Here is a 16,359-nt window from a genome sequence, read left to right as displayed (position 1 = left end):
ATGGCTACAATTTTATGGTCAAATTAGACTATTGAAATATAACTGAGTTTATTTGTGAATGAAACTTTTTATGTTTTATGTGTTTCATTTGAAGTTTGTGGTTTTATTTTGTGATGGTTTTTGCTATGAGTGTTTAGTTTGCCAATCAGGATGTACACTAGAGGATTTATTTTCATGATTTCATTTATGATGTTTATCTGCTCCAGATTTATGATGAGCTTGTATTTTATTTGAAATTTGAATTTATGATTTTTGCTATGTGATGCATGTATGTTTACTTGGGTTGGGAGAACCAACTTATTTTAAGGTTGCCTGTTAAGGAACCAAGTTTGATCATTATGGGTGTTGTGGTATGGGACACAACTATGTTTTATTTTCTTAAGAGAGGTTGTCTAGGTACATGTTCGTGGGAGTGGCTAGGGATCTAGGACCCAAAGTGGTTAGTGCCAGGGTAAACTATTGTAAGTTATGTAATAAGTGATAATCTAGTAATTAATATTTTGGGGAAATACACTAAAAATATAAGTTAGAGATATTCTCCCTACCCATGCCTTGAGTGCTTGTATAGACTAAGGATGGGAATGGGATGACAATATGACTAGCTTGCCTTGTCTTCATGAGAGGGTTTTCTAGTTCCACATGTGTCATGTTGAGGGTCCGGGGCTTAGAGTAACTAGTCCAAGATAACTCAATTCCTATTGAGAGAGCAGTCTAGGGTAACTCAAGTAGTTTGACCATGTGATGACACTCCCTAGTATGTAGCCTGAGTAACCTTTATAGATTTTGTTTGTACCTCTAGTGGTGTACTTATTGTTGGATGTTTTTATTATGGTTATTTACTTTCATTGATGATGTACTTTTGATATATGGTTCTTGACTTGGGGTGGATATCTTTCATTGACTTTATCTTATGATTTTGGTGATTTTATCTATTCTTGGTAAATGAATGATGTTTTTTTATGTGGTGTTGGTATTGGATTGAGTGTATTTTTTTTTTGGAGTATCTTATCTTCTTTAGTAGTATGTGTTACTTTTGAGGTAGTTTTCGCTACTAGGAATTCCTTGCCTAGGAATGTTTCTTGATTGATTCGCCATATGTGGATCATTCATTATCTTCCATGCATGGTGGGAGTGGAAGCCTGACTAGGTGGCCATGTGGTCAGGAGGTAGTGCCTTCTTACCATTTGGGTTCCCCCTCACATTGTCAATTGTTGGATGTTTGTTGTAGGAGATGTACCTTTATCATTCTTATTTCTTATCTCAAAGACTTCTTTTTAGTTGATGTATATATGTTATCATGTATTGTAATGTATTGTATCTATTCTCACATACCCTATGACATGTGTAGTGGATGTTATTTATTCAATGTATTTTCATTGTATAAGTTATACTTATGCGACTATGTATATGTTATTCTTTATGATCACGAGACATTGTACTTGATACTTAAACTAATTAATATAAACTTCTAAACATAACTCAATGTCAAAGAACCCTTGAGGAATTGAAACTATATTTGTAATTGCTTATGTGTATTTGATGTGTATGTTCATATTGCTTTTGCATTAATGTTATGCTAGTGTTGTTTAAACTTTAAAAAAAAGTTCAATAAACATTGTAATATAATAGGTTTATTTCTTTTGGGTTCCCAAGTGGGGCATTACATCTAGTATCAAAGCCAAGTTTCAACATTGGGAACTCTGGGCATAATGTGTGCCATCACTTGAGCAATTAGTAAACTTGCAACTTACTTAAATGACAAACTTATATTAACATCAAACTTGAAACCAAACTATTTAATAAAAAACTCTAAAATGATACAAATTCTAAACATGGAACTAGAAAACTTAAAATACTTTCTAGATTCTTTCTTTATGTTGGTAAGTTATGACCTTATGTTTTATGATGTATTTTGAGATGTTGTTCTTGTGTTTGGGTATTGTAGGAGAGATGAGTTTTGGTTCTAGATCCATTGCTATAGGTTGTAACTTAGGACATGGTAGAAGTCATGGGAGAGCTAGTCACCATAGCCCTTCCTTGGTCCATTTAGGGGACCCTATTTAGGAAGAGGCTAGAGCGGGCAATAGTGTTGAGCACCATGCTAAGACAAAAGGACCGGTCACTAGAGACTTGGTCAAGGAGATACTAGCGCATGCACCTTTGCAGGATAGAGGTCATCATTCATAGTATGTAGAATGGGATAGATCTAGGGGTCCTAGAGGGAGGGACCTTAAGAGTAGAAGGGATTTTATCCAGTCCATCCAGATGAAGGACCTACTATAGGTCAAAGTCAACCCTTTCAATGGAGAAGGTATTGGATATGATGCCGAGAATTGGTTGATCACAGTAGATAGGTGCTTTTTCATGCAAGACTTTGACTCCAACTTCAAAGAAAGATGTTGAAATGTCCCTTTTCTGATTTTATATGATATTAAAAACCTCTAATCAGATTTTAAAATCAAATAATCAATATTTCAAAAGATCAACCAATTTCTCAATAAAATCCAAATCAGGTATGCCCGAAATAGTGCCAAAAACTTCATAGCTTCACATATTATTAATAAATCTGAAAGTAGACATTTTAAAAGAATTTTTTTTAGAATAATGGCATATAAAATTAAATTTCTAGATTTGTATAGATTTTACACAACAACTCCCAAATAGAGGACAAAAACAATGCTCATTGAGCTAAAAAAATAACATAAAAATAGCCTAGAAAACACCACAAAACATTAATAATCTATCATAGAAGTATAACCATGAACCAATACATATATTCAGCTCTATTTTAAAATATAAATTTCTATGATATAGCAGCAAACGAAACTGATATGAAATCCTCAACCAGAAACACCAAACTCTTACAAGAAACAGACTCGAAAGCCCACAAATTTACATTGTTCAACACAAGGGAAAGCTTTGCATTAGCTTGCACATGGAATGGCCTAAAACTCCCATTATTAGACTTCCTAAAAACCTAAAAACTCCCATCCTTGGGTCTCCTTCTCCATAGGTTTGAAAGCCTCTGAAGAACAACAAAGCAATGAGCAAAAATCAAGTTCTAGAATGAGCCTGAAATGCCTCCAAACCCCTTTAAAAGAGGAAATAATCCTAAATCATGACCAAGAGGGGTCAATAATACATATTTTAATAATAATTTTCATTTATTAATCCATTGGTTTCCAAAGATTAGCCCCTTTTCTTGAAACTTCGCTTTTTGAGCCTACCAGCCTTAGCAAAAGTTAATATTATTTTTAATTATTTGAAAAAGGGACATGACAAGTCCTCCCTCCCATATATTGCTTGTCCTCAAGAAATGAAGGTTGGGATGCTTAGGAATATGTTCTCCTTCCCAAGTCGCATCCTCCAATGGTAATCCTTTCCATTTGACCAAATGCACTATTTTGCTCCTATTTCTCAATCTTTTGTCTCTTGTACACAAAACCTCGTCTAGTATCAAAAATAATTTCCCTTCATCATCAAGAGGTGGTAATTCTATTGAATTATATTTTTTTTTGATCTAGAACCTTCTTCAAACAAGAGACATGGAAAACATTATGTATTTTTCTGTTTGGTGGGAGTTCCAATTCATAAGCTACCTCTCCTACCTTCTTGATGATCTTATAAGGCCCATAGAACCTTGGCTTGAGCTTCTCTACCCCACTCCTCTTCAAGGTGATTTTCTTATATGGCTACAACCTTAAAAATAAAAAATCTCCCACCTCAAAATATCTTTCATCCTTTTGCTATCAGCATACAACTTCTATTGGTTCTATGCATGTTGTAGATTATTCTTGAGGGATCTTATTATGTCTTGGCTTTGCTTGACGAAATCACTTACTACAGGTACTCTGCTATCTAAAAGTACTAGATCAAAAAAGGAAAGGGGATTATAACCATAAATATCATGAAAAGGAGGCATACCAATATACATGTGATGAGATGTATTGTAACAATACTCTCCTAGGTACAACCATTTCACCCAAACATGTTGTTGATTTGAGACATAATTCCTCAAATATCTGCCTATCCATTTATTAAATATCTTTATTTGTCCATATGTTTGAAGGTGATAGCTATTACTAGGAGTGAGTTCAATTCCTACCAAATGAAAGAGCTCCTTCCAAAAGGAGCTAAGGAATCTACTATCCTGATCACTGACGATGTTTCTAGGCAAGCCATGTAACCTAAAAATTAGCTTGAAGAATAATTCGGCCACTTGTGATGCCTTGAAATTAAATGTGATGGGAAATAAATGTGCATACTTAGTTATTATATCTACCAACACATATATGCAATCCTTACCTTGAACTTTGGGCATCCCAGTGATGAAGTCCATGGAAATACTTTCCCATTTTTGTTCAGGAATAGGAAGTGGCTGCAACCACCCTACAGAAAAAATTTGCTCACTATTGCTTTGTTGGCATACCATGCATTCCTTAATGTGTTTAAGGACATCCTCCTTGATACCCTTCCATGAAAATTTCTCTTGAAGTTTCCTATATGTCTTGAAGTATCCTTGATGATCAACCAAAGGTGTGTCATGAAAGGCCCTCAATATCGTCTCCTTAGTTTTTTATCCTAGCACTAAGAAGATCTTATTCTTGTAATAAATCAATTCATCAACAACCTTGTACTTGTCATCATCCACTAAATTATCCAAAATCTTGGTGGCAAAGTAATCTTTAGCATACTCTAAAATTATGGAGACGTTCCAATCAATAGAGATAGATGTTAAGGAACACAAAGTGGGTTTTCTTGAGAGAGCATCAACAACCACATTATTCTTTCCTTTCATGTATTCAATATCAATATCATAAGCTTGCAATTTTTTTACCCATTTTTTTTAATGATCATTCGAATCCCTTTGGTTCAAGAAGAACCTAAGGTTATTATGGTCTGTCTTTACAATGAATCTCCCACATACCAAATATTGTCTAAATTTATGAAGTACATGCATGATTGCCAAAATTTCCTTATCATAAATGGAGTAATCTTTCTCTAATTGATTTAATTTTCTACTCTCAAATTTTATTTGATGTCCCATTTGAGTTAGGATAGCCCCTATTCCTTCTCTAGAAGCATCACATTCAATAAACAAAAGGTAAAGCGAAATCTGGAATTGTAAGCACATGACATGAACTCATTACCTCCTTAAGCTTATCAAATGTTTTTTCTACCTCCTCTATCCAAATAAAAGCTCCTTTCTTTATCAAATCAGTCAAGGGGGTAGAAAGCTAAGAAAATTCCTTGGAAAATCTCCTATAGTAGCTACACAAGCTGAAGAAACCTCTCAACTGTGTAAGATTAGTGGGTGGAGGCCAATCCAAAATTGCCTATATTTTTTGTTGATCAACCTGTACTCCTTTGGAACTTACAATATGTCCCAAATATAGGATCTCTATCAAACCAAACTCACATTTAGATAGCTTAGCATAGAAGGATTGCTGCTCCAAGATTCCCAAAATAATGTCTATGTGCTTTAGATGCTCTTCTCATGTTTTACTGAAAATCAAGGTATCATCAAAAAATACCAAAATAAAATTTTTAAGATGCTTGTTGAATACCTTATTCATAAAAAATTGGAATGTTTCTGGTGCATTAGTGAGGCCAAATGGCATCACAAGCAATTCAAAATGCCCATAGTGACATCTAAAAGCGGTCTTTTCCACATCTTCCCTCCTCATGCAAATTTTTTGGTACCCTGATCTTAAGTCAATTTTTGAGAAGTATACAACACCATGTAACTCATCAATGAGTTCATCTATGTGCGGTATGGGATACCTATTTTTTATGGTCTTCTTGTTTAGAGCCCTATAGTCTATACACATTCTCATTGTACCATCCTTTTTCTTGACAAGTACCACAAATGATGCAAATGGACTAGAGTTAGGCCTTATGAATCCCATGTCCAGGAGTTCGTTAATAGTTTTTTCTATTTTAACCTCTTGGAAGGCAGTATGGAGTTGTTATAACTAGTTTAGCACCCTGTTCTAACTCTATAACATGCTCAAAACCTCTATCTCGTGGTAATTATAGAGGCAAATCGTTGAAAACTATACAATGCTTATTAAGAATATTTTGAATTTCAAAATGGAAATTACCTTGATTCTTTGGAGGGTGTTGGTGTTTGAAAATGCTATAGGTTTCCAATTACCCTAACAAGAACAAGACACATCTAGGGGTAGCTAACTCCCATCCTTAACACATCTTTTCAGACACTAGGCCAACTATAAGGCTAGACCCTTCTTCTACTTCAAGCTCTACAAAACCTACGTAGGTGGACCTTAGATTAAATTAATATGGTACCAGTGAAAAAACATATTCCTAAATCTATAGTCAACAAATTTAACCCTTATATCTCCTAATAACACATGTAATAAAGTAGATAGATACTAGCTAAATGCAAATCTATGTAATTCATAACTTGAGTGAGGGTTAGAATTTTTAGGTCTTCAACATGAAAGGGGGAAAAACATTTGATTAATAATGTTGACTTCAACAAAACCCCTAATATGCAATAGTAAGAACTAATGACCCTGTAGCTGATCAGTGTCTTATCTATTGGGAAATTCCATGAATCAAACACATACATATGGATACCTAATATCTATTCATATATTTAGATATATGATCTATCCATTCACCTTTTAAATAGACATCTGTGTTCAATCTAAATCTCATTCTTACCTAATATCCTCCTCAATAAACTTGCAACACTGTTGATTTCCTTGAAGCATTTACATAACTCGTTGAATTATAAGCAATAATGAAACAACATACAACATTAAGGGACTGCAAATATGACCTAGGCTATTTTTTCAAAGATCATAAAACATTACAGCTCACTGAGAAAGGAGACAAGATTTAAAATGAAACTCAATCATCTATTGTTCTTTGTATTTATTTCCTTGAAATAATACATTCATATGCATGAAATCAAAACATAGATACACCTAATAGATCTGAACTTGCAGTATTATCTTTCCTACTACTGTTCATACAAGAGAAAATGCTAAAGAAAATGAAGGTGGAATCTCAATTCTAGATCCAACAAAGTGGTCTCATAGAAGGACTAAAAATTTCCAACCAACAATGGTATCAAAAATATGAGAAAACCCAAGATTGGAACCCTTACAATGGATGAAAGACAGAAAGATATAGACAAGGAGTGAATTCCCAGATCTGATCCAAGAATGACAAGTGTCCACTTGAAATTCCCTCCTTTTTAGTGAAAATAATCTCTCTAATCTCTGTCTGCAACTGATAAATCAAATCCTTGATCATTTTTGCTTTCTAACTAAAAATTGGAGCCAAATTATACTAGAATGGCATAATATCCTCAAAATTGATCCAATAGACCTTTTACCAAGTGTTTTTACTAAGCATGTAAGTGCATTTCCAATTTTCATCCATTTCACTGAGAAGGTCCTAAAATTACAAATATGACTGTAACTCAAACTAGTGCATTCTTGTGTAGAAACAAACACCATAATAGAAAAGTTCATCTTCTCCCAATTCTGATGATATATAATATGCCTATATTTGCCTCTCGAAAACCCTTTGAAAGTCAATTTGAAAAAACTACCCCCTCTATAAGTGTTTGGCTTACAATTTGAAAATTCAAATTTTTTTTAAAAGCCTAAAGTCTAAAATTTAGAAAATACTTCTTCATACTTTAAAACTATGCACATACTCCCTTTTTAAAGAAAATGATTTAAAAATATTTTCCTTTTTTACCATTCTCAAGCTTCCATTTGCATCTTGGGTCAAGAAAGTTGCTCAAACCTTTGTGCCATGTGGTGGCCTCTTATTGGTTGACCTCTGCCACTAGGTGCCACATGGCACCTCCTAATTGGCCTACTTGCTACTGCCACATGGCATCTCCCTACTGGCTCACGAGCTGCCAATCAATACCATGTCACTACACTGACCAACCCTGCCATGTCACCATGTGCCCTGGACCAATTGCCATGTGGTGCCCAGGCACATTCCTGCATTTCTTAACTTCCTTGCAACTTTGTTTTGTGGGCAAGTGCCAACCCTTTGATGTGCCACATGGCATGATCCTGTACCTCACTACCACATCACCATATGAGTACATTTGTTTAAAATTATTTTAGTTATCGTGCTAGCTGGCCATCCAGGTCGGGTCCACTACGCATTGAGTGCTTTACAAAAGGCATATGTCTTTTGGACACATAACTATTGAGTGCAAATGTATTTAAACATTTTAAAATTCCTCCCTCTGGCAAATGTGGGATTAATGTTACTTATGGTTTTTCTATTGTTCATAGTGTTTGATTGCTTTGATTGGAAGTAGCTTCTTCATTTGAAATAAGTTGGTTGGTTAGTTTGAATTATAGTGATGATGTTCAGAAGTGTGATGCATCTCTTAATCATAGAAGGGAATAGCAAGAAACATGTCTTAAAATATCCATGCAAGCCACTGGTTCCCTTGGCAACCTTCTCCATTTCTTCTGTTTGTGCCCTCATGCTCTCAATCTACAGTGCCTCTTGTTGATGCCTTCCACTCATGCCTTGGGTTCCTTTTCATAAGCGTAGAGCTCTATTTTACATGGGGATTGCATTTAAAATTTTCTTTTCAAACCAACAGGCAGCTCCCTCCTTGACTATGGAAGACCTTCTACTAGTAGCTACCATTGGTGAGGATTGTCCCACTAATTACATTCATTACATCTTTAATGATAGGAAAAGTGAAGAACTCAAAAACCCCCACTTGAGTTGAATCTTGACAGTATATTTTGTCAAAGTAAAACATGAATTCTCCTTCCTATAGCTTCATCTTGCATTGATACTTCATCTTCTAATTACTATTCTTGTTTAAGTTATATTCTATTTCATTTGTTCAGTTTGATAGATGAACCAAAATAGAGGAGGGTGAGTATAAATTTGTAGAAGGCACTGCTTGCAAATTACATAGATAAGCACAGAGTCTTCCTCTAATATTTTTTGTTTTTCTCATTAAAGACAATATCTCAAATTCTTAATCCATATTGCTCTTCATCATAAATAAAAATGTTCCCTTCTTTGATCTCAAGTCATTTTTTTTTTCAGATGCATGGGGTGGCTTTTTCATTTGGTGTGAGCCTTTCCTTCATTTGCAGGTCTCCTCTTTGACTAAGATGCCTCTCCTTTGATTTTCTGGGTCTCTTTAACTATCGAAGCCTCTTAATGCATGGGTTCTCTCTTTTCACTCATGCGACTTGCTCTGTATCATTAGTAGTTTCTATATCCATGGTAGCATTCTCCAACTTCATTGCTTCCTCATCCTCAAGTAAAGAATAGCCAACAAGAAAATTCCTTAATAAGAATCTGTGATAAATGGCATGACTTTAATACTGGGCGATCGCCAAAACTTTGGCAAGCTCATAACACCACAAAGCAGATGAAAGGCATGACATAGACATCTTTGGACACAAAAGTGTGGTTGTGTTTACAGAAGCACCCACAACCTATTCAAGAATCAATGCATAACTAGTGACTGACATCAAGTTGGCTTCCCTTGAAGATGTTCCCTCCACCATATTTGATGCAATTTCATATGATTTGTACTGAATATTATCTAAATTCATCTTTGTATGCAAGCATGGCCAATGTATTTCTGAATAATTTTTCTTTATTATTTTCTTTGAATAAGCTCTTATTAGTCTTATGGCTTCCCAACTCTTCAGGAATGTAATGATTATTTGATTGTTCATTTTTTGGCCCATTTCCTCATGATAGTGATGGTTTCTCTTTCTCCACTACCCTATAGGAAATTTTTTATACATCCTGACTCTTCTCCTCATTTCAAATAATCACCAATACAAGATGCTTTTCCATGTAATTGGGGCTCTCCAGCAAGGGCTAATGCAATTGTAGATACTAAAAAGTTTTCCTATCAGCAACTTGTCAACTTGGTGCCAGGAGGTCCTTTGGCTAGCCTTAAAATTTGACCCAAACAATTGACCAGGCTCTAAAATTAGATACATTGATTCTTTGTTCCACATGCTTTTACCCTATCAAATATTGTCTCATGAAAAATTCTTATTCAAAAGATATTGACTATCAAAGTTGCTTACTTAAAATCACCTACAAATAAACATGTTAGAAAACTGGAAATTGTGTTTGGAATTGGCTTCAAAAACTAGGCAAACTAACACTTGGGAAGACAAAAATTGGGGCATTGGTTCACTGTCATGAGAAAAATATAAATCTGCAATTAAGGCTCATGAAAAATAAATGGGTGGATTTGGCGAGTGGTCAAAGTGGGCTACTCAAAATTGTCAGATTGAAATAATAGCAAAAAAGTATTTTTTGCAAATGGAATTGACTTGGAAAAGTGTGCAAACAGATTTGTCAAGAATAAAAAATTGGCACGCTTGAAGTGTTTTCAAAGTACAACATAGTGGTAAAATCTTTTTGTTCTCACCTATCATGGATTTCAATTCATGACATCACGAATAGGGGTACTGACAAATCTACACTTCTTGACACCAATAAAAAGTTACAAGTTGCATTTGGAATTGCATTTGAAAACATATCAAACAAATTTGTTATAGGGTTAAAATTTAAACATAAAATTTTTCTAATCTCTAGAATGCAATGCAATAGGAATTTTATCATTTCAATCAGCTAGGTCAAAACTATAACAAGTCAAATAGGGCTTCCCAGAATTCAGAACAAGTTGTATCATGATAACAACAATAAGTGACCAAATTTGAGGGATTCAAAACCTAGTCAAACATATTCAAAATGACTCAAAATCTGAAACAAAGGCTCTTTGGTATGGACACTAAACAATCCCAGAGCAGTGAGTCATGAAATATTTCTAGGTGCGAGATATTCAATTGCAAACACAACCTCCTATCGTTGTTTGAAACTTAAGCCAAAATGCAGATTTGACAAATGCTCAAAATGAGACTTCACGAAATGGCTCGAAATGGAAATTTAACTTCATGAAACACATTGGCACTCTGAATGCAAGGTGCTAGAAGCATTAAACACCTCTTGGGGATCAAAAGTATAGCCAAGTACATATGCATCAAAAAGAATTTATAGGGCTTAATTTATTCAATGGTAAAAAGTACAACCAAGTACATATGCATCAAAAAGAATTTATAGGGCTTAATTTTTTCAATGGTACTCAAAATTCAAGCTTCAATTTTGAGTCCCAACAATGGCTCTATTTGGGGATACATGTTGCTTGAAGGCATGGCAAGGATTCAAATCTCTGGAGGAAGTAAACCAATTCCAAAACAACAAAAACTTCTCTCGAACAACATTATTGAAAACAGGGAAACTACTCCAACTATGTACAAGTGATGACCCCAGGCCACCAAACTTCAACAAAACTTCTTACCTCTATCATATACCTGATTTTCATTCCTTTCATCATGAGGTGAGCTGAAATGATCACTCATATCAGTTTCACCAATTAGATACACATTCTGAATCGACTTACATGGCCAAACTAAATGTACATCTTCACTTTCATAATGCATATAACAACTAGCTTCATTTTATACAACTTTCTCATTATGAAAGTTTTGATCAGCATGCTCAAACATATCAAACTAAAACTAAAAATTCTCTTCATTTAATGACTCATGCATGTTATCATTCTTGAATATGAAAGCTTCATACTCAACTTGGGTAAAAGGATCACACATACCTTGAAAATATACATCCTTATGTATAACCGAATGATACTCAGATGAGTAATCAGATTTGTACTCACATATATCATCAATGTCAAAATCTAAAACTAATCCAGAGTCATTCAATGATTCTTCACAATTAGCAATTGGATTAGTTGTCACATTAAAGTATTCATGATCAAACTTAGTGTAATATGTATACTGATCTTCAATAACAATCTTATCGAACACCTTATTCTCAATCTCATAGATGCAATATCATCATCTTCACTATCATACTCAGAAGAAGAATAATCTGACCTCTTGTAGTAGTAAGACAAGGTCTCATCATTAAACTCATTCTCAACTAAATCTAAAACTTCCATGTGCTCTTCAAACAAAGGATTGATAACTCCATGCAAAGTGCCTTTGTAGACATTATGACAAGTGATGTGATGATCAACATCAAACTCTTCACCATACAATGGGTTAGTGAAAACCTTGGAACCACTTCTAACATCACTATTATGGATGCTTTCAACATATGAAAAAGAAAAATTAGAATCATCACAAGAAGACACATCTTTTATTTAATCAACAAAGCATGTAGAATATGAGTCAATATTACTTGCATTGTCTCCATAAAGGTGATTCAAATGTCTTGCAAGCCAATTATCTTTATGTGCTGATGCATTAACCTTAAAATCTTTTATATACTGCTCATTACTACTGCATATATCTTCAAGACATTCAACTACACAACTAATCAATCTATCCTTATAAATAATCTCTTTATCCTTGTATTGTGTAGGAAACTCTTCTTCACAACTTTCAATCTCAAGCTGATTTGTATAATTCTAAATTGGAACTTCACTTTTAGATTTAGAAAGAGAACTCATACCTTACTTGTATAAGAGTACCCACTTCTGTCATTGCTTTCTTCTTCCCGATTTGCATGAGATTCACATGAAGATGAACATATGCTAGCATTGTCCTCTTCTTGACTCGAGACATAACTCTTGCCATTATCTTCACATGATGCTTCTTCACAATATGTCGGATCAACAACTCCATCTTCATCATTTGAAAGATGACTTTCAGCTTCTTCATACTCATATTGAGATGCATATCTTTCAACTTCAACCTTTATAACATTCTCAACAAAATGCAAAATGTCAATAACAGAAATCATTTCTTGTATATCCGACTGATCAAATAATCCACCTTATCATCCACTGCTAAAAAATTACAAACATTTACATTTTGTTCTTCTGACTATGACTGAGACAAATATGACTCACATTCTTCATTTTGTGTTACCTCTCCATAGAATTTCGGATCAAGAACATCAAATTCATCGTTAGAGATATAACTTTTAGCCTTGTTACTTGCACAAGACTAAGATCTAGGTGTAGCAACCTCATGTTTTGAAGCATTAGTTACATCATTATACATATAATTATCATGAGAAGAGCTTAGTATTGTAACTAAACTTTGATTCGTAAAATCAACATAGTGCTCAACCCTATCAAAGTTTGGAAAACATCTTACTACTCTAACATTATGAACATATGTGTCTTGATTTGCAATAGACTCATTCCTCTCTACACAAACAATCTGATTTGAAATTTCAATCTAATTATATGTTATAGCAGGGGTGTTGAAATTCTGATTTGGAATTAAAGTGTCAACACTATGTTCCACGTTTCTTTCATAACCATTATACTGGAAATCATTCATAGAAAAATGACCTCTAATCAATCCATATTTCAAATTAATTTCAATATCCCTAGTGGTCATAAAAGCTTGATATAATGTTTGTGGTTCTTTATCCCTTAGTAGATAAGTCATTTTCTTGTCAAATGCACCAAAGTAAATAGCTAAACACATATGATCATCAGGCCTATAACTCTTAGGGATCTCATTTAAAATTCTTGTAAATCTGATGTTAAATTGAGGCACAAGTTCACCATTCTCAATGTGAATGCTTAAAAAATTACTATAAGAATCAAATATTCTTACCCTTTCTCCAAATTTCTCCATGAAGGCTGAATGCAACTCACTCCAAAATGAAATAGAAAATGCTGGTAGAAAGGAAAACTAGTCTCTAGCATCACCTTCTAAAGTTTGAACAAATAATTTCATGTGTACATCTTCATGAGAAATCGCATAGTCACCCATCAAATTAGTAAACAACTCAACATGATGACTAGCTGAAACAAGATGGTTCCCACTAAACTTAGGCAATTTATTTCTAACATCATTAGGAATGATATTTGGGAAACCATGAATACCATTAAAGCATAATGGCATATATCTCATGGTAGAAAAAGATCTACAAACATCACTAACTCGTTGCATGCTTGATGAAAGGAGACCTTTCATTCTTCAAAGCCTTGACACTCATCAACAATAATTCTAATTTGTAATTTGCAACAGGCTTATAACCTTCTACCAATGAATCACTTCAAACACTTCACAAAACTTTACAAGCTAAAACTTATTCCTATGAAGTGTATAAGACCTATCACACTATTCTCCTCCTCCTAGTGCTGAAAATAACTTGATGGAGAACACGCACGCATACCATTTTCTTCCATGACAAGAATAACATCATGAATAATTAAATACCTCAAGTATTGATGCTGAAACCACTAATCTGCTAGTTTGGCACTGGTGCTAATCTCAATTCCTCACACCACTGATCAAATCCTTATAGAGCTGCCATCTCCTTGAGGAGAACTCAAATGAAAACACTTATGTGATTCATTTTAACATTCAAATTTCTTATGAAAATAGATCAACAAAACACTTTAAAACTCATCAATCAAGAACTCACATATCTCTCTTCTTGCTTAAAACTTATCATAACTTTCAAATTTGCACAATTGAATTGAAAAGTCCTGAAAATATTTAGATGTAACTAATCTACACTGATATAGAGATCCTTTAGAGAGTCGCCACTAACAATTGTGAGAAAGATTTAAAATATGATTCATAGCATGACAAATCTGAATTGAACTTTCAACTAATGGGATTTGCAAATCTTTAAATATTTCGATTAGAGAAACCATTTTTGATCAATTCTAACTCTAAGATTACAAGAATACTTTGAAAATAACAACCGGCTAAATTGACTGAAGATGAACACTCCTAACAACACAATTTTCATTCAACCTCAAAACTACTATTGCAAATGCATAAAACTTAACTAGGGAACACAAAACCTTGCACACAAAACTGAATATGCACAAAATATCAAAGGTTTCCAGCTCCATAATTCAGGCATTTACAACATTTTTCTTCAATAGAGTTGCTATTATGTTGGTATTTGAAAATTCTATAGGTTTCCAATTACCCTGATGAGAACAAGACACATCTAGGGGCAGCTAACTCCCATCCTTAACACATCTTTTTAGACACCTGGCCAACAATAAGGCTAGACCCTTCTTCTACTTCAGGCTTTGCAAAACCTAGGTGTGTGGACCTTAGATTCAATTAATATGGTACCAATGCAAAAACATATTCCTAAATCTATAATCAACAAATTTAACCCTTATATCTCCTAATAACTCATGTAATAACATAGATCTATAGTAGCTAAAGGAAAATATATGAAATTCATAAGATGAGTGAGGGTTAGAATTTTTAGGGTTTCAACATGAAAGGAGGAAAAACATTTGATTAATAATGTTGAATCTAACAAAACCCCTAATATGCAGTAGTAAGAACTAATGATCCTGTAGTTGATCAGTGCCTTATCTATTGGGCAATTCCATGAATCAAACACATACATATGGATGCTTGATACCTATTCATATATTTATATATATGATCTATCTATTCACCTTGTAAATAGACATCTATGTTCAATCTAAATCTCATTCTTACCTGATATCCTCCTCAATAAACTTGCAACCCTGTTGATTTCCCTGAAGTATTTACATAACTCCTTAAATTATAAGCAATAATTAAACAACATACAACCTTAAGGGACTACAACATTGACCTAGGCTCTTTGTTCAAAGATCATAAAACATTACAGCTCACTGAGAAAGGAGACAAGATTTAAAATGAAACTCAATCATCTATCATTCTTTTTATTTATTTCCTTGAAATAATACATTCATATGCATGAAATAAAAACATAAAAAAACCTAATAGATCTAAACTTCCTATATTATCTTTCCTACTACTATTCATACAAGAGAAAATGTTGAAGAAAATGAATGTGGAATCACAGTTCTAGATCCAACAAAGTGGTCTCATAGAAGGACTAAAAATTTCCAACCAACAATGGTATCATAGATTTGAGAAAACTCAAGATTGGAACCCTACAATGGAAAAAAGAAAGAAAGATATAGACAAGGAGTGAATTCTTAGATAATCTAAGAATGACATGTGTCCATTTGAAATTCCCTCTTTTGTAGTAAATAGAATCTCTCTAATCTCTCTCTACAACTGATAAATCAAATCCTTGATCATTTTCACTTCCTAACTAAAAATTGGAGCCAAATTATACAAGAATGGCATAATATCCTCAAAATTGATCCAATAGACCTTTTACCAAGTTTTTTTACTAAGCTTGTAACTGCATTTCCAATTTTCATCCATTTCACTAAGAAGGCCCCAAAATTACAAATCTGACTATAAATCGAACCAGTGAATTCTTGTGCAAAAACAAACTACATAATCAAAAAGTTCATCTTCTCCCAGT

The sequence above is a fragment of the Cupressus sempervirens genome, chromosome 8, assembly GCF_028749045.1.
Source record: "Cupressus sempervirens isolate cs-2001-9-10 chromosome 8, ASM2874904v1, whole genome shotgun sequence".
Lineage (NCBI taxonomy): Eukaryota > Viridiplantae > Streptophyta > Pinopsida > Cupressales > Cupressaceae > Cupressus > Cupressus sempervirens.
This window is presented reverse-complemented; position numbering follows the sequence as displayed.